A 24,823-nucleotide genomic window follows, 5' to 3' on the forward strand; every position below is an offset into this window, starting at 1 on the left:
CATATTTATGAATTAAAAATCTTAGTTTTGCTTAATGTCCTCCACTAGCAAGAAAACAAAAATTGAATGATACATTTCCATTTACTTATAACTTGAATTCTTTATAAATAATTTTATTTATCAAATATAAATAACTATGTTTATAAATATAAGGTTTCAAAAAATGAGAAAAACGAAGATACAGTTCATGAATTTGTGCTAATGACAGTTAATTATGCTTAAAATTTATTGTCACTTTGAACAAAAACCTATCACAAAAACAAAGTAGGACATTATATAATGATAAAAGGTCAAATCACTAGGAAGATATAACAATTACAAATATATATTCATGCAACATCAGAGCACCTAAATATATAAAACAAACACTGACAGAATTGACTAGAAAAGTAGACAGAAGTGCAATAATAGTAGATGATTTCAACATCTCACTTTTCAGAATGGAGAGACAGTTACCTTATAGGGAACAATTTTTATGAGTTTTTCTTCTCTCCTTCCCTTATTTATTTTTGCAAATATAGAAAAAAAAAAGCACAAACTGTGAAATAATAAAGAAAAGAAACAGAGATGAAAGAGAGAGAAAGGGGTGGAAGGAAGGATGGAAAGAAGGAAGGAAGGAAGGGAGGGTTTCTTACACAAAAGGTGACATACTATACACAGTTTTCTGCAACTTCCTTTTATCACTTAACAATTTATACTCCAAAATATACAATATATAATCCATTTAATCCATTTTGTAGAGATCTTCCCAACTGCTTTGCACAAGTACATAGTAATCCACTGTGTAGATATATTGCAGTTTATATAACTGTTGGATTTTGGTGTTAGAATTTTGGATTTTGGGGGTGATTTCAATTTTGTTACTAGTACCAATAATGTTACATTGAAGAACATTTGATACATGTCATTTCAAACTAATGTCAGTGTACTTTTGGATCTTTGGAACAGATTCCTGGAAGAGGGATTGATAGATCAAAGGCCAAATACAGCTATGATTTTGTTAGATATTGATAAAATCTTCTCCATGGATGTTGTCCCATTTTACATTTTGAAAAACAAAATATTAGACTGCTTTTTCCTCCTTAGGCTCACCAACAGAGTGTTATCAAACTTTTCATATATTTCAAATCTTACAGGTGACTAATGGTTTTGGTTTTAATTAGCATTTTTCTCATTATAAAGATTATAATATGAAATATATTTTCTAACAAACATTGTTCCATTGAAAATATGAAATCTACATTTGGATCTGAGTAGCCCAGGGACATATCCTGGGTTAATGACATAAGTGGCTATTTAGTTGTAATTAATTAGGTTAATCTGAAACCATCCATTTTACTCAGGACTGCAGTTTAAAGAGATAGGAGAAAGAAAGGCAGAACAGAAGAAAGGGAAGGAAAGATGGAAGGAAGGAAGGAAGGAAGGAAGGGAGAGAGGGAGGAAAGGAGGGAGGGAGGGAGGGGTGAATTAAGCTAGGTCTGAATTAAGACAAAAAAATATATGAATAAATGGGAAAGAACTGCTTAAATCAATGTAATTACCCTTGTTTGCTTGAAATCTGTGTTATAGTTTGAAGTCTGTGCCATACCTACCTTGTTAAAAAAACACTAAATTTACCTATTTTGCTCATATTCATGTTTCTCATAAACTCTGACCAGAAATTACAAATTTTAAAGTTTTACCGCATTTCAGCAGTAAACTACGTGCATAACCTCAGAAATGGATTGATGTCTCTTGTTAATACATATTTTGTTCATCATATGCTGGGTAGGAGCTACATATTAGTATATATGCTCAAATTTTTATTGCATTTAACACACCAGAAGGGACGTTATACAACTAATAAGAAGTGAAGTCCATGTTAAGTTATTTGATCAAATATGTTTCATGAAAACTGCCTAAGAACATCAAAACAATTAGTCAAACCCAAAATTCAATCTGAGTTAGCATTCATATTCAAAGATTTGAATTCAAAAGTAAGTTCAGAGACCAAATATTATATTTTGATTTGTTCTGAAGTGGCCATCTGCCCATATGAAAAAGATACTGCAACAGTTTGGCAGACAGTTTAAAGAGCCAAAATAACTACTCTGTGCAGGTCAGGTTCACAGGCATCTGGGTGTTGACTTGGAAAGCACAAAAAGTAATAATCACAGCATGTGGTACTTTACCGAGTAGCCAGCCAAAAGTGTCTGTCTAAATAGGCAAAAATTTTAGCTGTCATAAGAATCCTTTGAGGAAACTTTATAAATACCTATCAAATTTCAAATATCAGTGGCCAACATTTTTAAAAACACCATAAAGATCTAATAAAATGTTATAGAAAAGTTATAATAATCCTGAGGTACCCATAATTTATATCCTGGCACATTTAAAAATGTTCCTTTTGTTTAAAAATGGGCTTCAAAGATACCAATAGTTTTATTTGTATATTTTATAAATATTTGTGTGCTAGTCAATAGTCTGATTTTTAATTGTTTAAAGCAAATCCAATGCCACAAAGAGCTACTTTAGTCATGCCTTGCAGGAGTTCAAGGGGAATACCCTCTATCTTCACCCCTCTGCCCCTCCCCTACCTTCAAGTCTTCTCCTCAAAGGTCTCTGCCTGGGAACTGTGGACCTTTGCTGCTCCTTTTCTTGGAAGAGTGGCTGTTGAAAGGAGTTAAATATGGCTCTTGGGTAGTAAGTAAGTCTGGGTTGGAGGGCCATGAAGAAGGGTCAGCAAGAGGACAATCTCCCTTGGCGTCCGGAACTTGTAGAATAGCCTGCAATAGAGTGGACCACCAGCTGAGCTCCTTGAAGTGAGAGCTACAGGCTGGCAGGGAGAAGGGTGACCCCAGTGTCAACCAAGAAAAGTTAGATATGGCTGCACTTCAGAGAGCTCACCAACCAGGTGATGGTCACCAATAACAGCAGGAGGATGTTCCCAGTGCTGAAATTGAGTATGTCTGGCCTGGACCCGAACACCATGTGTTGTTTTATCTTGGATTTTGTGATGGAGAGCAACCACTTCTGGAAGTGTGTGAACAGAGAGTGGGTGCCTGGGGGGTCAGTCCAATTCATATGTGCATATTGAACTCCTTACATAAATAAAAACTCTAAATTCATATAGTATGAGTTGAGGGTCTACAGGGGATGACTACCAGCCACGGCATTCTCAAGACTCGATGCATATCTGTCAAGGCTTACCAGAAAGAGATTACAGCTCTTAAAACTAAATAAAACTGATTTGCAAGGGCTTGCTGTGATGCAAAAAGAAGCAGGGATCACAAAGATAAGATGGAAGAACCCAGAGACAAACAGCAACCTGGGTATTACTAATGGAAGTAGCTTATCCCTGGACTCAGTTCCTTCTACCTGCTGTCAACCCCCATCCTCAGTTTGGAGGTCCTGTCTCACTTTTCTCCACCCATGGCTGTGAAAAATGCTCTATGCTGAGGAACCACAGTTCACACATCCCTGTCCCTGTCCTCAAAGCTGTGCCTAGGACTCCTCCCCACTTGGACAAGCTCATACTTAGCCCATACACTCATTGGAAAAATTCTCCAACCTATTCTGACAATTCATTTGCAAGTTGTCCATGATCTGATCCCATGAACTTAGCCCAGCCTCAGCATGTGTGTACATACTATCATGTTACTCCTGAGCACAACAGGACTGCATCAGTACCCCAACCTGTGGTCAGCTAGCAGAGCACCTTCACACCAGGGTCTCAGACAGCATAGCTACCTAATGGGCTGGGAGTCCAGACCTTCCCAGTGAACACTATCTTACCCAAATAATCTCAGGTCCCTTCTCCTCAGGATTCTCACTCTATAAGAACCATGTCGTGGCCACAGATATTCCTGACAGCCAATATCACACCTTGGCCTCATAACCTCATGGATATCCCTGTCACCACCTTCCATGTAAACCAAAGCCTTTTCTTAAAATATACACTATTTTTTTTTAGGTCTACCAGTTTTACTCAGGATTTGATCTAGGTACAAAATGACAGTCTCATAGGTCAAGAAAGAAAAAAAAATCTTATTAACTTCACTTTAAAATATGAAAAGGAATATATGTCCTGTTGTTCATCGAAAAAATAACCCCACCCATCATCTGCAACACAAGTGTAGTCCTATGTTGTGTTTATATGCTACAGATGAATTTAAGTATGGAAACAAAACTCAGTTGGACTGTTAAATCACCATTACTTGGTCATAATAAAATTTTGTTTACTAAGATCCAGAAACTTATTTTTTTGTGTCTCTTACAGAATATAGAAGATTTGACACACTAGAATTAATAAACTCAACTCGTCTTATTTAGTGAAATAAAAAGCATACTTTCAATTGCATTCCTTGTTTCTTCAGAGTAGTTTTCAGGTCCCTTTTGTGACAGCTATCATACTTATAGTTAAGCTGTTAGGGACAAAATAATAAATTCATAGTTGAGGACAACAGACTTTAACTGCAATGGAAATTTCACTGTTCTGCCCAATAGAATGTGTTTATTTTGAGCATATGTAATTGCCTCTTGTATTGTTAAACATACAATGGCAATATTTTTCTTCTGAAAAAAATAGCCAAAGACAATGAGCAAAACATTTTCTGCAAAATAAAGGCAATATGCAAAAAAAAAAAAAAAAAAGAAAAGAAACAAGAACAGCAAAAAACTAAATACAGTTCTAAAAAGATCTAGTGAGAGGATTCAGTACTAGAAATTAGTGACAAACATAATCCACTAAAATTTTCAAAATTTACATAGCTCAAATTCTCATCTTTTGCTAACTTACTGTGCATCTAGAAATATTTATTTTGGAAAATATTGAGCAAACTTCTTTTGCCCAGAATGAAAAACTTTAAAGTTTAAGATGGATTACACAAAAGAACACATGCTTTCCTTTCCAAAGGAGAGTGATTTTTTTTTTTTTTTTTTTTTGGCGGTACGCAGGCCTCTCACTGTTGCAGCTTCTCCCGTTGTGGAGCACAGGCTCTGGACACGCAGGCTCAGCGGCCATGGCTCATGGGCCTAGCCACTCCGCGGCATGTGGGATCTTCCTGGACTGTGGCGTGAACCCATGTTGCCTGCATCGGCAGGCGGACTCTCAACCACTGTGCCACCAGGGAAGCCCTAAAGGAAAGTGATCTTAAGAGTTTATAATTACTTAGTAAAGGTTTTCTGAAGATCAATGCTTTTTAAATGCCCCTTTTTTGGTAATCTCTAAATTAATTGGAAGCATGTAAAATTGTTCTAAATTAATGATAAAAAATCAACTTCATATTTTTTAACTGGCTCTTTAAGTTTTATATTAACAAATTGTAGTTCATGATATACCTTAAAATATTGTGATAAAGTATCCAGATTAAGTTCATCCAAAGAAGAGGTAATGCATTTCTACATTTGTTTGTGATAATTGGAGCAAAGACTGTATTAAACTAAATAATGATACTTTGACAGTGTAAAGATGCAAATGTACATGAAAGTAATATTTTTCCAATGGTGAGAAGATGTATTTTATACTAGACCTGACTTAAGTCTTTTGCACAGGATATTTCTTTGTCTGGAAATGGCTTTCCCCACATAATCGCCTGGCTTACTCCTTCAATTTCATTCCTCACAGAGGCCACACCTGACCACTCCACATCAACTGCCCCAATGTACTATGAAAACTCTTGGTCTGTTAGATTTTTTTCATAACACGAATTTTTATCTACTATGTTTATTCTTTTATTTTCCAAATATTTTATTGATTGCCCCCCTTGCCCCTGTCAGAATTCAAGTTCCTCAAGTGTAAGAACTCAAGTTTTTCTTGCTAGTTGATCAGTCCCCAAGACCTAGAATCATTTTTGGAAAATAGGAGCCCAGTACATATGTGTCAAAAAAACACTCAATGACCTAGGAGGAATTTCAGGAAAACTTTTGTTGTCATAATCACATAAAAATACATAATGTCTATAAAACAGCAATAACTAATTAGATGGGAAGAACAGGCTGGAATGAGAAAGGAATAATGAGGCAAAAATGGGTTTAGGTGAGATTAAAAAATACTGCTAAGAAAGTAAAAAACAAAATCTAAAAATTACAGCCACACTAGAGGCCCTAAGACAACAAGAGACATTAATATGATTATAAATGTCACAGCAATAATCCTTTTTTTGGTTAAATTCCTGTATCAAAAGCAAAAGTATAAAGTCTGAGTTTTAAAGATGCAATAACTACATGTACACAGAGAGAAACAAATTACCCAAATGTTTGATAAAAATGTTAAAAAAAAATTATATACAAAAACTCTTTAAAAAGTAATGAAGAATGAAAGAAATGTCAATTGACATTTACAAATATACCAGTCTAAATTAGGGATATGATTAGTCTGAAACCATTGAGTGTTAGAAAAAAATGATAAGAAGTTAAAAAAGAAGTTCATAAGAAATCAATGATAGTATGAAAAAGGAAAAAATTTCAACATAACAAGAAGATAATAGAAAAAGGAAATTGAGGTCATTTAACTACTAAATTGTAGACTGTTCTTTCTATGTAACTGTTCTCACTCTATCCACTTTCTGTCTCCTATTTTTCCAACATACTTTGGACATTTTAAAATAAATTGCAACACACTTGAAAACAGATAAATTATAAGGGTTTACATCACATTTTCTTACCACAATGTTATAAAACTAGTAATTATAACAAAATGTGATAAAATATTTTGAAGTTAAAACACACATTTCTGAAAGTTTGTGTAAATAGGAAAATAAAAGCTGAGTTTTTAGATTTCTTATAAATATCAAAGTAAATTATGTACCTCAAAACTCAAGCACAAGGGAGGAGTCAAGATGGCGGTGTGGGAACACACAGAGTTAGCTTCTCCCCACAACTAGGGTGCCTGTCAGCCACTGGTAGGGGACTCTGACCCCCAAGGAGACAGGAGGAACCTCAGAGTGAACGAGTAGGATGTAGGCAGACTGATGGGGGAGAAGTGGAGCCCAGACAGCATTGGCATCCCTTGTGCTGGGGAGCTTGCTGAGTTCCCAAGCCAATTCCCCCTCCCCTCAAAGCCCCATCCAGGCTGCCTGGGTCCTGGGGACATAGGAGGGAGGCTGGGGAGATCAGGAGTGGCAGAAAGGAGGGGCCATCCACGAGGATCAGGAGAGGAGCAGAGGGTGATTACCCTACTCACTTGGGCACAGGGAGCCTGCTGAGCTCCCAGGCTGGTCCCCTGCCCTCCAAGGCCCCCTTTTCCCCCTACCATATTGGTCCTGGGGACATAGGAGAGAGGCCTGGGAGATCAGAGAGGCAGGCAGGAGGGACCCTCCCAGACCCCAGACCAGAGGAGCAGGAGAGGAGAGGAGGGCATTTGCTCTGCTCCTGCTGGGCTCCCAGGTGAGGTCCCCTACCCTCTGAGACCAGGGGTGGGTGGCACGCCTGGGTTCCTACTGTTCCTTGAGTATAAGCCCCATCCCCCACAGCCCTCAGGACATTTTCCAGCCTTGTGGGTCCTGAGCATCGGCCCCATACACCACCCAAACCTCACCCTTGCTTAGGTCTTGCTCTCCACAGTCAAGGCCTTCCCTCCCTCACCTTTTTTTTTTCCTTTTCTCTCCTCCTCTTCTTTACTATAGGGTACTGATGTACACTCCAGTTGTTGATTCATATATCTTTTTATTTTTACATTCTTTCTAATAAGTCTGTTAGTTTCCTAGTCTAACTTTATTTTTACTTGGTTACTCTTCTTTTTTTTTTCTCTTTTTTTTGCTGCCCCACATGGCTTGTGGGATCTTGATTCATGACCTCGGGGTCGGGCGGAAGCTCTTGCAATGGGAGCTCCGAGTCTGAACCACTGGACTAACAGAGAACCTCAGACTCCAGGGAATATTCTTCAGAGTGAGGTCTCCCAGAGGTCCTCATCTCAGCACAAAGACCATCTCTACTCAATAGTCTACAAACTCTAGTGTTGGAAGCCTCGGGCCAAACAACCAGTAAAACAGGAACACAACCTACTCATTAAAAAAAAAAAAAAAATGAGATGGCAAAAAAATATGTCACAGTTGAAGGAGCAAGGTAAAAACCTACAAGACCAAGTAAATGAAAAGGAAATAGGCAATCTACCTGAAAAAGAATTCAGAGTAATGATAGCAAAGATGATTCAGACTCTCAGAAATAGAATGGAAGCACGGATTGAGAAAATACAAGAAGTGTTTAACAAAGACCTAGAAGAACTAAAGAACAAACAGAAATGAACAACACAATAACTGAAATGAAAAATACACTAGAAGCAATCAGTAAAAGAATAGCGGAAGCAGAAGAACGAATAAGTGAGCTGGAAGGCAAAATGGTGGAAATAACTGCTGAGGAGAAAAATAAAGAAAAAAAGAATGAAAAGAATTGAAGACAATCTCAGAGGCCACTGGGACAATACTAAATGCACCAACATTCAAATTATAGGCGTCCCAGAAGAAGAGAAAAACAAATGGTCTGAGAAAATATTTGAAGAGATTATAGTGGAAAACTTCCTTAACATGGGAAAGGAAAGAGTCACCCAAATCCGGGAAGCACAGAGAATCCCAATACAGGATAAAACCTAGGAAAAATACACCAGTACACATATTCATCAAATTAACAAAAATTAAATGCAAAGAAAAATATTAAAAACAGCAAGAGAAAAACAAAAAAATAATATACAAAGAAATTCCCGTAAGGGTATCAGCTGATTTTTCAGTGGAAACCCTGCAAGCTAGAAGGGAGTGGCAGGATATACTTAAAGTGATGAAAGAAAAAAACCTACAACCAAGATTACTGTACCCAGCAAGGATTTAATTCAGGTTTGATGGAGAAGTCAAAAACTTTTCAGACAAACCAAAGCTAAGAGAATTCAGCACCATGAAAACAGTTTACAACAAATGCTAAAGAAACTTCCCTAAGCAGGAAACACAAAGAGAAGAAAAAGACCCACAAAAACAAACCGAAAACAATTAAGAAAATGGTAATAGGAACATACATATCGATAATAACCTTGAAAGTAAATAAACTAAATGCCGCAACCAAAGGACACAGACTGGCTGAATGGATACAAAAAAAGACCCATATATATGCTGTCTACAAGAGACCTAATTCAGTCCTAGGGACACATACAGACTGAAAGTGAAGGGATGGAAATAGATATTCCATGTAAATGGAAATCAAAAGAAAGCTGGAGTAGCAATACTTGTATCAGATAAAATAGACTTTAAAATAAAGACTTTTACAAGAGATAAGGAGGGACATTACATAATAATCAAAGGATCAGTCCAAAAAGAAGATATAACAATTATAAATGTTTATGCACCCAACATAGGAGCACTTCAATACATAAGGCAAATGCTAACAACCATGAAAGGAAAAATCGACAGTAACAAAAGAATAGTAGGGGACTTTAACACCTCACTTACACCAATGGACAGATTATCCAGACAGAAAATTAATAAGGAAACACAAACTTTAAATGACATAATAGACCACATAGATCTAATTGATATTTATAGAACATTCCACCCAAGAGTGATGGAATACACTTTATTCTCAAGTACTCATGGAACATTCTCCAGGATAGATCACATCTTGGGTCACAAATCAAACCTCGGTAAATTTAAGAAAATTGAAACCTATTAAGCATTTTTTCTGACCACAACACTATGAGATTGGAAATCAATTACAGGAAAAAACCTGTAAAAAACACAAAAAAACATGGAAGTTAAACAGTGCCCTCCTAAATAACCAAGAGATCACTGAAGAAATCAAAGAAGAAATAAAAAATACATAGAAACAAATGACAATGAAAACACAATGACCCAAAACCTACGCATCACAGCAAAAGCAGTTCTAAGAGGGAAGTTTACAGCAATTCAATCTCACCTCAAGAAACAAGAACAATCTCACATAAACAATCTAATGTTACTTTTAAGACAACTAAAGAAAGAAGAGCAAAGAAAACCCAAAGTCAGAGGAAGGAAAGAAATCATAAAGATCAGAGCAGAAATAAATGAAATAGAAATGAAGAAAACAATAGCAAAGATCAATAAAACTAAAAGCTGGTTCTTTGAGAAGATAAACAAAATTGATAAACCCTTAGACAGAATCATCAAGAAAAAGAAGGAGAGGACACAAATCAATAAAATTAGAAATGAAAAAGGAGAAATCACAACAGACACTGCAGAAATACAAAGGATTATAAGAGACTACTACAAACAACCATATGCCAATAAAATGGACAACCATGAAGAAATGGACAAATTCTTTGAAAGGTACAATTTTCCAAGACTGAACCAGGAAGAATTAGAAAATATGAACAGACCTATCACAAGTAATGAAATTGAAACCATAATTAAAAATCTTCCAACAAAAAAATGTCCAGGACAAGATGGCTTCTCACGCGAATTCTATCAAACATTTAGAGAAGAGCACATTTAGAGAAGAGCAAACACCAATCCTTCTCAAACTCTTCTAAAAAATTGCTGAGGGAGAAACACTCCCAAATTCATTATACAAAGCCACCAGCACCCTGATACCAAAACCAGAAAAAGGTATCACAAAAAATGAAAACTACAGGCCAATATCACTGATGAACAGAGATGTAAAAATCCTGAACAAAACACTAGCAAACAGAATCCAACAGCACATTAAAAGGATCACACACCATGATCAAGTGGAATTTATCCCAGGGATGCAAGGATTCTTCAATATATGCAAATCAATCAATATGATACACCACATTAACAATTTAAGGAATAAAAACAATATGATCATCTCAGTAGATGCAGAAAAAACTTCTGACAAAATTCAACACCAATTTATTATAAAAACCCTCAAGAAAGTGGGCATAGAGGGAACCTACCTCAACATAATAAAGTCCATATATGACAAACCCACAGCAAGCATCATACTCAATGGTGAAAAACTGAAAGCATTTCCACTAGGCTCAAGAACAAGAGAAGGATGTCCACTCTCGCCACTCTTATTCAACATAGTTTTGGAAGTCTTAGCCATGGCAATCAGAGAAAAAAAAGAAATAAAAGGAATACAAATTGGAAAAATAAGGATTAAAACCGTCACTATTTGCTGATGACATGATGCTATACATAGAAAATCCTAAAGATACCACCAGGAAACTACTAGAACTAATCAATGAGTTTGATAAAGTTGCAGGATACAAAATTAACGCACAGAAATCTCTGGCATTCCTACACACCACCAACAAAAAATCAAAAAGAGAAATTAAGGAAACACTCCCATTTACCATTGCAGCAAAAAGAATAAAATACCTAGGAATAAACCTGCCTAAGGAGGCAAAAGACTTGTACTCAGAAAACTATAAAACACTGATGAAAGAAACCAAAGATGACAAAAAACAGATGGAGAAATATACCATGTTCTTGGATTGGAAGAATCAATATTGTGAAAATGACTATGTAGCCTAAAGCAATCTACAGATTCAGTGTAATCCCTATCAAACTACCAATGGCATTCTTCACAGAAATGGAACAAAAAATCTTACAATTCATATGGAAACACAAAAGATCCTGAATAGCCAAAGCAATCTTGAGAAAAAAAAATGGAGTTGGAGGAATTAGCCTCCCTGACTTCAAACTATACCACAAAGCTACAGTAATCAAGACAGCAAGGTACTGGAACAAAAACAAATATAGATCAATGGTACAGGACAGAATGACCAGAGATAAATCCATGCACATATGGACACCTGTTTTATGACAAAGGAGGCAAGAACATACAATGGAGAAAAGACACCCTCTTCAAAAAGTGGTGCTGGGAAAACTGGAGAACTACATGTAAAAGAATGAAATTAGAACACTACCTAACACCATACACAAAAATAAACTCCAAATGGATTAATGACTTAAATGTAAGACCAGACACTATAAAACTTCTGGAGGAAAACATAGGAAAAACACTCTGACATAAACCACAGGAAGAACTTTTTTGACCCACCTCCTAGAGTAACAGAAATAAAAACAAAAATAAACAAATGGGACTTAATTAAACTTAAAAGCTTTTGCACAACAAAGGAAACCATAAACAAGACAAAAAGACAACCCTCTGAATGGGAGAAAATATTTGCAAATAAAACAACAGACAAAGGATTAATCTCCAAAATACACAAATAGCTCATGCAGCTCAATATCAAACAAACAAACAATTCAGTTAAAAAGTGGGCAGAAGACCTAAATAGACATTTCACCAAGGAAGACATACAGTTGGCCAAAAGGCACATGAAAAGATGCTCAACATCACTAATTATTAGAGAAATGCAAATCAAAACTACAATGAGGTATCACCTCACGCCAGTCAGAATGGCCATTATCAAAAAATCTAGAAACAATAAATGCTGGAAAGGGTGTGGTGAAAAGGGAGCCCTCCTGCACTGTTGGTGGGAATGTAAATTGATCCAACCACTATGGAAAACAGTATGGAGGGTCCTTAAAGAACTAAAAAAAGAACTACCATATGACCTAGCAACCCCACTACTGGGCATATACTCTGAGAGAACCATAATTCAAAAAGAGACATGCACCCCAATGTTCATTGCAGCACTATTTACAATAACCAGGACATGGAACCAACCTAAGTGTCCATCGACAGAGGAATGGATAAAGAAGATGTGGCACATATATACAATGGAATATTACTCAGCCATAAAAAGGAACTAAACTGAGTTATTTGTAGTGAGGTGGGTGGACCTAGAGTCTGTCATACAGAGTGAAGTATGTCACCATATGTTAATGCATATATATGGAATCTAAAAAAAATGGTACTGATGAACCTAGTTGCAGGGCAGGAATAAAGAGGTAGACATAGAAAATGGACTTGATGACATGGGGTGGGAGGGGGAAGCTGGGGCAAAGTGAGAGTAGCATTGATGTATATACACTCCCGAATGTAAAATAGTTGGCTGGTGGGAAGAAGCAGCATAGCACAGGGAGATCAGCTCGGTGCTTTGAGGTGACCTAGAAGGGTGGGCTAGGGAGGATGGGAGGGAGGCTTAAGAGGGAGGGGATATGGGGACATGTGTATGCATACGGCTGATTTGCTTTGTTGTGCAACAGAAACTAACATGGTATTGTGAAGGAATTATACTCCAATAGAGATGTACTAAAAAAAAATGGTATCAATAGAAAAAAAAACCTCAAGCATAAGGACAGTTTGAAAAACTGCAGTATTTACAAAAGCTGAAGATACACAGTTCCAAAGATAATCAGCTCCACTCCTATATATATACCTAAACCCAACAGGAGTGCATTCATAAGTTCACTGAAAGGCATGCACTAGAATATTCATTATAGCATTATTTGTAAGCCCAAACTGGGTGCTACCCACATAAATATCCACTCATAGGAGAAGCCGTAAAAATTGTGGAATACTCACACAATGGGAATTGATCGTCTATAATGTGCATAATGCATAATTTATCAGTACTAAGTACAAAAAAAGACAGGACGAATCTCTGGTTTTAGAAGTCATGAGAGCAGTTAAGTGGAACAATTTTTACTGAGATGAGAATGTGCTAGGTTATTGGTATTCTGTTTTTGATCTGAGTCTGACTAAGCAGGTATCTTCTGACATGTGAAATCAATCCATTGAGCTGAACTCTTTTGATGTGGTTACTAGTCTTTACCGATACTATGTTCAATAAACACTTAAAAGTACATAGAAATTAAAAATATCATTCCCATTATATTTTTATTTATTAATTCATTAAAATAAGTAGAAACACATTTTAATCATGACATGCTTTGCAAAACAAAAGAAAAAAAAGACCCCTAACTTTCAAAGACTTTTATGATCACTCAAGAAAGCAAAATTACAGGGGGCTTCCCTGGTGGCGCAGTGGTTGAGAATCTGCCTGCTAATGCAGGGGACACGGGTTCGAGCCCTGGTCTGGGAAGATCCCACATGCCGTGGAGCAACTGGGCCCGTGAGCCACAGCTACTGAGCCTGCGCGTCTGGAGCTCATGCTCCGCGACAAAAGAGGCTGCAACAGTGAGAGGCCCGCGCACCGCAATGAAGAGTAGCCCCCGCTTGCCACAACTAGAGAAAACCCTTGCACAGAAACGAAGACGCAACACAGCCAACATAAATAAATAAATAAATAAATTTATTAAAAAAAAAAAAAAGAAAGCAAAATTACAGAGACAAAGAAGCATCAGGAAATCAGTAAGGAAAAATAAATGACAAATTAAAAAAAATGATTTAAACATCAGGAAGTGTTATTTATACTGGTTCTGTGGGCTCCATGACTATGAATTCTTCTGTGAAGTGGATGAAGACTCCATCCAGGGCAAATTTAATCTCAGTCAACTCAATGAGCAGGTGCCTCACTGTAGACAAGCTCTAGACATGATCTTGGACCTGGAGCCTGATGAAGAGCTGGAAGACAACCCCAACCAGAGAACCCTGATTAAGCAGTCAGCCAAGATGCTGTATGGGTTCACCCAGACCACCTATATCCTCACAAACCATGGCACCACCCAGATGTTGGAAAAGTACCAGCAGGGAGAGTTCGGCTACTGCCCCACGTGCACTGTGAGAACAAGCCAATGCTTTCCAATAGCCTTTCTGACACCCCAGGTGAGGCCCTGGTGAAGCTCTACTGCCCCAAGTGCATGGACAATTCCACACCTAAGACACCATCGAGGCAGCACCACACAGAAGGCCCCTACTTGGGTACCAGTTTCCCTCACATTGCTCTTCATGGTGCATGCTGAATGCCGGCCCAAGCAGCCCACTAACCAGTTTATGTCCAAAGTGTACAGTTGCAAGATCCATCCACTGTCCTACCAGGTGCAGTTCCAAGCTGCCAGCAACTTTGAGTCTGTCAAGACCGTTCACTTATTCCCAACCCCACCTGTCACTCTGTCTTTGACAGTTCCAGTCCTCCCCTGCCACCTTTAAGGAAATCTCTATGGTTTATATTTTAAATTAGAAGAGTCATTATTGTGGTGTGAATATGAAATAAAGTAGAAAAAAGGCAAAAATTAGCATTTACTCAAAATTTATATAAAATCTTGCCAGATCTCTTCAGGAAAAATATTTTAGAGCTTGACGACTCCTAATATAAATGTTGTAAAATCATAAGGTATTTTGAAAATAATTCTATGGTAATTTATTTAATTACTAAATAAAATTCATTATTTATATTAAGATACATTAGCATCATTGATTAATGTATGAGAAGAATACTGAATAGTACCATAATAATGAAGAAATTTTTAAAAAGATCTACAAGAACTACCATGTTGAAAGGTACAAAAATCACAGGTCTTTAGAAAGGAAATTTTCATATACCTAAAATCAACTAATTCTCATATTATTTAAATAGTTCTGGGCTATAAGTTGAAATGGACTTTGCTGTGTCAAACCACAGACTGACTCGCATTATTTTAAAAAAAGCAAATCTCAAATATCACTAGTAAATAGCAATTAAATCTTAAGAGAGAATATATTTTTATACTTGGTAAAATAAATTCAATGTTTAATAAAATTCAAAGAAAGCATAAGTACCAACAGATGTATCTAAACATGACAAGAATGTGTATCTCAATCCACCTATATTTCAAAATGTTCTGGAAATTAATTTAATAGATTTATGATTATAAATGTGAAAAGAAGCTAAAATTTAGGTATATGATCTAGCAACTACTATAATGTACTATAAAACCTTTTATTTTGCCCTTGGAATAGAGAGTCAAGTCAAAAATAATGAATAATCCAATGAAATCAGAGTGTATACAAAATTTATGAACATCAGTGGGGAGAGATTGGATGACACATTAAATTGAGAATTGGCTGATTATGTCAAGTTGGGTTGATATAAAACATCTCTTAGTTGGAGAACTGAAATTCCAATCCCATCTCAGTGGAAAAAATCAAGATGCGTATTTGGAGAGTGTTCTTAGCCATAAAAATCTAGTTAGGCTAATTCAATGACTAATGATAACACCATACTTCTATGTGAGTGACAACAAATATAGACATTGTAATATTCATATTCTTCTCAGTATATTATTTTGTTAAGCACTGCATGTTGTTCTAGTTTTTTTTTTTCATATTATAAGTGTTAGTTTTTGTTAACTTGATCTTTCTACACCTATCTATCCTTGAGGTGCTTGGATTTATCCTGTAGATACTGTGTTGGAATCATGTTAGCCACCTCAGGGTCAGATATTATGAAACATTTTTGTCATCCACAATGGAGACTTTGTAACAAGCTACAGCAGTGGGGAGAAGCAATTTATTTAAGTATAAGGTATAAATGGGGCAGCAAAATAATAACATTAAAATTCAAACAAGACCCTTTCAAATAGGCATATTTGTTGAAAATATTTAATCTAAGAGGCAAGTAGACAGATGAGTAAGGACAAGGAGCAGAAAACTATGGTGTCTTGGAAAACCATATCCATGTGAAAACTGAATACTGTCAGCACCAAGTTCTTTCATGTAGTCTTGAATTCAACTGTAATTGAAGCACAGATCATAAATGAGAAAGGTTTTTCAATCTGACACCCTTAGAGGAAAAAAGTGACAAATGTAATTTTCAGATTGCAAAGCATTAGTTTATCATTGCACTTTGTTGTGAAGATACAGAGCAAAGTTGGAGAATATTTATATACCACATCCTAATGACACATGGAATAAGAAAGTTGAGCTCATCATTCTGAAACTTAATATCTCTTTTGTTTACTAAAAAAAGCAAAAAGCAAAACTGTGATAATCGATATTTTTCACTTATATCTAGGGATAGTTATATTAAGCATGGTGTTTGTAATAAGAAGCTGCTGTTGCTCAAATGGATATTGCAACATATTTTTCTTGTCTACTCAAATTTATAATCTATGTTAGACAGAATATTTAGCTTACCAACTTACTCTAATTATCCACACGTGTACCCCAGTTACCATGTTTTAATTAATGTGAACATTATATAAATTATATAAATCATCTTGAATTATGAAAAACTTTTAAAACTATCTTTCTAGCATATTGTTAAGATAAAATTAAAATTTTATTTACAGTCAATTCACTTAAAAACATTTTATCTGAAGCTTTTGGGTGGAAAGAAAAAGCGTTTACCGTTACCTGTACCCTCAGAAGGATTGACTGAGTCTCTTAGTATCAAATAACATATACATAAAGTATGAGATAACTTGTTTCTTAATCATATGCATTAGGAAGTATATACTGCCTTGCTAAATAAGGGTTTGAAAACTCTTATTCTGATGCTTTCTAGTTTCATAATCTTGAGAAAACATACCTAATCTGTATTAAACTCAATTTATTAATCTGTGACGTTGACAAACATTGAGTGACTCCTCATAGATTAATTGAAGAGATTAAATAACATAAGCCACATAAAGTATACTACTATACATAGAAAATGATCAAAGTGTATTGACTATTACTGATATTAATTTAATGTAAGTAAGTGTATTTGGTAATTCCACCCAAACAATCTCTCTATAGTGCTCCTGGCTTCTGGGATATTATGGAGCTATTTTCACTAAAGATGGGAGATGATTTCACTTCAAATACAGCATATTTCTTTCAAACATATCTTCGATCCTGTTTCTATTTAGCATCCTTTGAAGTACAAATAAATTTCCAAAGGGAGCCAACCCTCTTTTGCTGAATGTTGTAAACAGATTTTTTTTCTTATTTATTTATTTATTTTTTGTAAACAGATTTTAATCTCAGTACCTGACAGGACAACACAGCTCTTCTCTTCAGCACACCATGTATTTGTCACTCTACTCAGTGTATCCAGTTTTCTGTGCACTGTAGATCAGTAGCTGTATCTCCATCTCCAGGCATATTTATTTCTGCACTTTTTGTATCACCAAATAATCCTAAGTATGCATTGATTGTTTCCTGAATTTTATATTTCAAAGGCACTAGTTATTGATTGGACAGCTCCAGAAACCTAGATTTGTGCCCTTGTCTCCAGTCCCCATTCAGGGACAGCTAGAGCAGTGGCCCATATGCATTCTTCTCAAAAGCCTAATTGCTTCAGGTGACTATCCCTACTATTTTCTGAAACCTCTGAGACTGAATTCAGAGAGTTGAATTCCGTTCTTTTTTGACATGTTCTAACTACATTCATGGAAGGAAACTTGTACACATTTTCAATTTTAAAAATTACCTAAAATAGTAAGACTTTAACTCCCCCTGGATGCCATGCCTCACAATCATGGTTGTTTCTTTGGGACATCAGTCTGGGCAGGAATCTCCTCCTCCTTCTTTGTCAGGAGGTGAAGTCATATCTTTGTGCTTGCATTTGTTCAGTTTCTCCACACTAAGTTTGGAAAGGCTGTTTTGATTATTTTACAATCCTGACATTCAATTGTGATCATGACTAACTTATTGCAACAAAAACTATTAAGAATCCAGGAATAAATCATCATCTTTCTGTTCTCAGAAGGACAAAGCATGCCACACTTGAAAGGAAAATTGTTTTTAGTAGGCCTATTCAATTTTTCTGAAAGGATGCAATTCACATGTAGACTACAAACACACATTGTACATATTTTACTGCATTGTGTAAGGAAACAAAAACACAGGTAAATAAAAGTAAAATTTCCTTCTGAGTTTTGCAATTCACTAAAATAGCACTATAAAATTTCTGTGTAAAAGAAGATAATAGGTCTGTTGTTGGTTTCAAAACAGTTCTAGTAGGGTAAAAGTATCTTGAACTGTCAACAAATGTGGCATCCATCTTATCTATTAATGGTCTTGGGAAGACCGTTTTCAGAATGCAAAAGTTTAAAACTGAAATTCACTTCATGGGGTTAGAGCTTTTAATGGACTGTCACTGATAAGGAAATGATGGAGAGCACAATGTTTCTGCAATCTCATTAGCTGGTTGTGTTGTGTGAAGTTGAATTTCCCAATCTCCAGAATACGAACATATACTACCAGTGAGGAGAGAAGAAAAGCAATTCAAAGTTCTATATTTAACTTTTATTCTTTTGAATACAGCATTAAAATAACAATTTCCATGGCATTGTATTTTCCTTAGTTCTTTAGTGGGCAATAAAAATAAATCTCATATTATTTTAGCATAATATCATCCTTCCAAAGGAAATCTATTTTGAAATGACATCTCATGTGGTCAGAGAACTTCCCTTAGTTCATATAAAGTTGGCAACTACACTGTTTTCTTCATTAGAAAGAGACAAGATAATATATTCAATCATCAGTGTCACGGGGCATGCTTCACGAGTATTTGCTTAAAACTTTTAATGCTGTGCAAATGTGACATTTAAGAAATATTTATTTAGAGTAAGCCAAATAAATTTGTTGACTCATTCATGATGCCCATGGAATATGATTTTCTATTGATCATTTATAGTAAAATGTCAATGTGTAAAACTAGGTCTCAAAATGCAGGAATTTCTGTATATGAATGCAAACTATGTCAGTCATGTAGAATTGGTTGACAGGTACACAGATGTTTGGCATACTGCAGCTTAATTGACAAAATTTCCCTATAAAAATAATGGTTTTTCTCTTGTTAATGTAGCCTTTTCTTTCCAATTTAATGGAGAAAGTCTATGAATTAAGGCATTCAAATTTTTTTAATATTTATAATTTCAACTTAAATATATTTAGATAGAAATATATAATGAAAGCAAAACAAAGAAACACAATTTTAGTCCCGGTTCTGCCACTTTCTTATTTATTTATCCCAGGCAAATCACTCAGTCTCTCTGAGTTCCCATGTATTGATACTTTTGTGTCTAGTAACTAGATAATTGTCAAAGACACTTATAATTTTATGATAACTTTATAAAGACCAGAAACGGGGTAGAGTGATCTCAAAAATACATTAAATATGTGCAGCAGTGAATAAGAATTCTGTTTTCCTCTATGAAGATGGTTGCTACAAATGTGCAATGTTTCAGGTGGGAGAAAAATGTGTCTTCTGACATCTGCAGCAGTATTTCCATGTAAACCAGGAAAAAAGAATGACTTCAAAGGACATAATGATAACTAAGATGTATGGAACACTTTCTATCACTGATAGCTTTAAAGATTTCCTTACAAAATCCTCATAGTAAGCCTCTGAAGTTGATCCCAAAATGACCATTATTTTCTAAATGAGGAACCTGGGACTCAAGAAATTTGGGTAAGACACACAAGGTGAAGTAGCTAGCAACATCAGAACTGGATTCAGAATATGAGAGTCTGGCTATAGAGGTGATATAATTTAACCATGCTTAGAGCAACAATTTTGAAAAAACGTGAGAACTCGTTCAGAGATTTGGAAGAGATATGGAAAGAGACCATCTATTTTAGGCAAAAAATGTATTGAAAGCAATATCCCTTTGTTTCAAAAAATACCTGTATTGCCGTAATTTAAAAATAACCTTTTAAATACTCTTCCCCTTTATCAACTGAGAACAATTATTTGATTATTGGGAAATATATAAACAATCATATTAGCCAAATGATTAGAGTTGCTTGGTCTTCAACCAATGGCTTTTGGAAGGAAATACATTTTTCTCTTGATGCTCCTCAAGGAAAAATTGACATAAGAAATAATTGTCACTTAAATATTTTCTAAATGCTTTTAAGGACTTTGATTAAAATTGGGGAGGGGCAAGACCAAGGTCAAGTACATAATGCTTTTTCATTTAACAAGGAGGAACTTCCTGACTTATTTGATTCAGCTCATAAGGACTTTTTTTGGTTAACATCAATACTCAAAAATTTAGAGAGCTCACATTAAAATATGAATTTCTTTCTTTTCCACAAACACTGGAATATCTGCCAAACCTGGTTCTGAATTCCAATGTGGCAATGATCCATGGTTGCTGGGCAGCAGCTGCCACCTTTGGGCGGGCCATGCACTTTGCAATGCTTCCAACCACCCGGGGCCTGCTTCACTCAATTACATTTCCAATCTGGCATTAAAAAAAAGAATATTCAGTGCTTTACAGTCTCCTTCTTAATGCCACCATTTAATACTTTTTTTTTCCTTCCCAATACTCATTAGGGTCTTGTGAAATGCCCTGAGTCCAAAGCAGTGAATAATTTTTGTTACCAGTGGAAAGAAGGATGGATTAATTTGATTAATTTCCTCTGAATGCTTTGAAGTAAGGCATCAAAGAATCACTGTTTACCTCTTGAAATGCTCAGATTTGATTCTATAGTAAAGAAAATGTGATTCAACTTTCATCCAAAGGACAATTGGAGAGCTTTGGAACTTTGTGCTTAAACAAAGACATATCATAGTCCATTTTATTCTTTTCTTAAAAGGTATGCATTTAGCATTAATATTATTTACCCCCTGGCATGTATCAGTAAAAATAGTTTCCCTTTAATATGATTTTTAAGTGTAGATTTATAATTAAAATACATTTGCACTGTAAAAGAAGCTTTCGTCCAAGGAAAATAAAATTTGAAACTATTTTAACATACTCAAATTTGTGCTTTCAGAAAACTTCCCGAATTATTGCATTACAATTAGTTGCTATGAAATCATCTAGTCCTTGCTGTTCTGAAAAGAACCTTGCATAGTAGCCCTATAATTATATGTGCATTATCTGAGTGAATTGAGAATAAAAATAATAAATTATATTAAGTTTATGAAGTATAATTTGTATCATTTAGGGCATAATTTTGATTTTTCAGAATATAATTAGTACTTTGATTCTTTATATAGCTAAAAACTGAAAATGAGATAGAGTTGTGCCACCTTTACAATCCTTAGTATCTCTCTGTCTTTGTCTCTGTCTCTCTTGCTCTCACAAGCACAGAAAACACACACACACACACACATACACACACACACAACTGCAATATCTTTTCTACTCAAAGTCTGAAAAATTATACTTACATGATGTTTTGAAACAACAAAAAAGAAAACTTAATGCTAAGGCATACTCTCAGAGATACTCTGTGGTATACTCACACATACTGATGGTTAAAATGGAAAATATTTTTAAATGATACACAAGACAGCAATTTTCTATGAGCTTTGATAATGCATGACTTTTGCCTCTCAGTTCAACTTTATAGACACTATATTGAAGAATCTTAAAAACAGTTCAGATCACCTTTATGCATAGAACTGTTCATCATAGTTCTACAAAATGAAAACATGGAAACAGAATTTCAAAACTAGGAATTAGTAATTTTTTATTTCGCAAAGTATATTATTCTAATTCTATTAAAGTAATATATAAGGAGTGTGTAAAAAAACAAAGTCCATCAAAAGTATTTCCTTTAATGTTAAATGACCAAAAAGTGCCAGACATTTCAAAATCCAGTTGTGTTTGCGTGTTGGTATGTATGAAAACTGACAAGTAGAATACAATATTTATATTAAAAATCAAGTAGGTGAACATAGCCAAGACTACTTTATTAAATAGAAAAAAATGGAATGACTTACATTATTGAATATAAACACATATCGTGTTACCATCCTCTAAAATACAATTTTTGTACAATCTATACAATGTACATGTAGGATATATATACTCTGTAAAAGTTGCTTTTTAAATGCTTTTGAGAGCTGTGGTTTTCCCTATTTTATCCTATTCTGATTCCACATTTTTCCAATATTGACCTCATATTGCATTTGTAATCAGAAATTTTTAAATAATAAAGTTGGAGTGAGCCTTAGTGCATCCTGCAGGCAGTTTCCCAGCAAGTACTGTGGACCTCAGTTAAGCAACATCCCAATGGGTGTTCCAGCCACTTCCCTGCGAGTTCAGGACCCACTCCACCTACCCCAAATGTAGCTCCCCATGAATTTCCTCTACATATAGGAGGCAGTTCTCTGCTTGCTGGCATCCTCCTGTGGAACTTCAGTGAACTTCTCCACTATCTGCTGGGCTACAACAATGTGCCACCAGGGGGTTCTGAGCCTCAGTTTGGGGTGGGGAGTGGTGTTTTGGGGGTGGGAGTGAGGGAGGAACTTTTGCACTGATATCACCCCTAAGAGTAGTGGCTGCTTTCTCTATTAGGTATTACTGCATTCTTTACTCCATTCACCTGTTACTAGGTATGAATTCTTTTGATAAACTGCACCCATTCCACGTACCGCATGGTTCATCTCCTGACTGAACCATGACTGAAAAATCAGCATTATTTACAGAAGAAGACAGATTGAAAGAATCCAACTGGTAAAATGTAAGGGTAATATTTAGGTCAAATGTGAGACACAGGGTAACATGAAAAAACTGTAAATGAAACCTTCCTCATTTGAGAAGAGAGTGAAAAAAATGTGACTTTGGATCTAATGACTAAGCTTCTAAAGAGGAAGAAACAAAATTATCTTACTGAACTAATTATACAAATCATTGCAACAGTTAGGCATAAAGGTAGTTTTTTCTTTTTTTGGGGGGGTATAGTTGATTTACAATATTGTGTCAGTTTAGTTTCAGGTATACAGCAAAGTGATTCAGTTATACAGATACACATATCTACTATTTTTCATATTCTTTTCTCATATAGCTTATTAGAGAATACTGAGTAGAGTTCCCTGTGCAATACAGTAGGTCCTTGTTGATTATCCATTTTATATATAGTAGTGTGTATATGTTAATCCCTACCGTAAAGGCAGTTTTTGAATCTACTTTTTTTTAATGGTTGTCTTTTTTAACATCTTTACTAGAGTATAATTGTTTACAGTGTTGTGTTAGTTTCTGCTGTATAACAAAGTGAATCAGCTATATACATACATATATCCCCTCTTGCGTCTCCCTCCCAACCTCCTTATTCCACTTCTCTAGGTGGTCGCAAAGCACCAAGCTGATCTGCCTGTGCCATGCAGCTGCTTCACACTAGCTATCTATTTTACATTTGGTAGTGTATATATGTCAGTGCTACTCTCTCACTTCGTCCCAGTTTACCCTTCCCCCACACCATGTCCTCAAGACCATACTCTACGTCTGTGTCTTGATTCCTGGTCTGCCCCTAGGTTCATCAGAACCTTTTTGTTTTTTAGATTCCATATATATGTGTTAGCATATGGTCCTTGTTTTTCTCTTTCTGACTTACTTTGCTCTGTATGACAGACTCTAGGTCCATCCACCTCACTACAAATAACTCAATTTTGTTTCTTTTTATGGCTGAGTAATATTCCATTGTAAATATGTGCCACATCTTTTTTATCCATTCATCTGTCTATGGACACTTAGGTTGCTTCCACGTCCTGGCTATTGTAAATAGTGCTGCAATGAACATTGTGGTACATGACTCTTTTTGAATTATGGTTTTCTCAGGGTATATGCCCAGTAGTGGGATTGCTGGGTCATATGATAGTTCTATTTTTAGCTTTTTAAGGAACCTCCACAGTGTTCTCCATAGTGGCTGTATCAATTCACATTCCCACCAACAGTGCAAGAGGGTTCCCTTTTCTCCACACCCTCTCCAGCATTTATTTGTTTGTAGATATTTTGACAATGGCCATTCTGACCAGGGTGGGGTGATACCTCACTGTAGTTTTGATTTGCATTTCTCTGATGATTAGTGATGTTGAGCATCCTTTCATGTGTTTGTTGGCAACCTGTATAACTTCTTTGGAGAAATGTTTGTTTAGGTCTTCTGCCCATTTTTGGATTCAGTTGTTTGTTTTTTTGATATTCAGCTACATGAGTTGCTTGTATATTTTGGAGATTAATCCTTTGTCAGTTGCTTCATTGGCATATATTTTCTCCCATTCTGAGGGTTGTCTTTTCATCTTGTTTATGGTTTCCTTTGCTGTTCAAAAGCTTTGAAGTTTCATTAGGTCCCATTTGTTTAGTTTTGTTTTTATTTCCATCTCTCTAGGAGGTGGGTCAAAAAG

The 24,823-nt window shown here is 35.7% G+C and overlaps 2 pseudogenes; both read left to right on the top strand.

Annotated features, from left to right (window-relative positions):
• Positions 1 to 1,880: 1,880 nt before the first annotated feature.
• On the top strand, positions 1,881 to 3,584 carry LOC132598022 (T-box transcription factor T pseudogene; annotated as a pseudogene).
• Positions 3,585 to 6,818: 3,234 nt separating this feature from the next.
• On the top strand, positions 6,819 to 14,925 carry LOC115850768 (casein kinase II subunit beta pseudogene; annotated as a pseudogene).
• Positions 14,926 to 24,823: the final 9,898 nt, after the last annotated feature.

The sequence above is a fragment of the Globicephala melas genome, chromosome 10 (assembly GCF_963455315.2).
Source record: "Globicephala melas chromosome 10, mGloMel1.2, whole genome shotgun sequence".
Lineage (NCBI taxonomy): Eukaryota > Metazoa > Chordata > Mammalia > Artiodactyla > Delphinidae > Globicephala > Globicephala melas.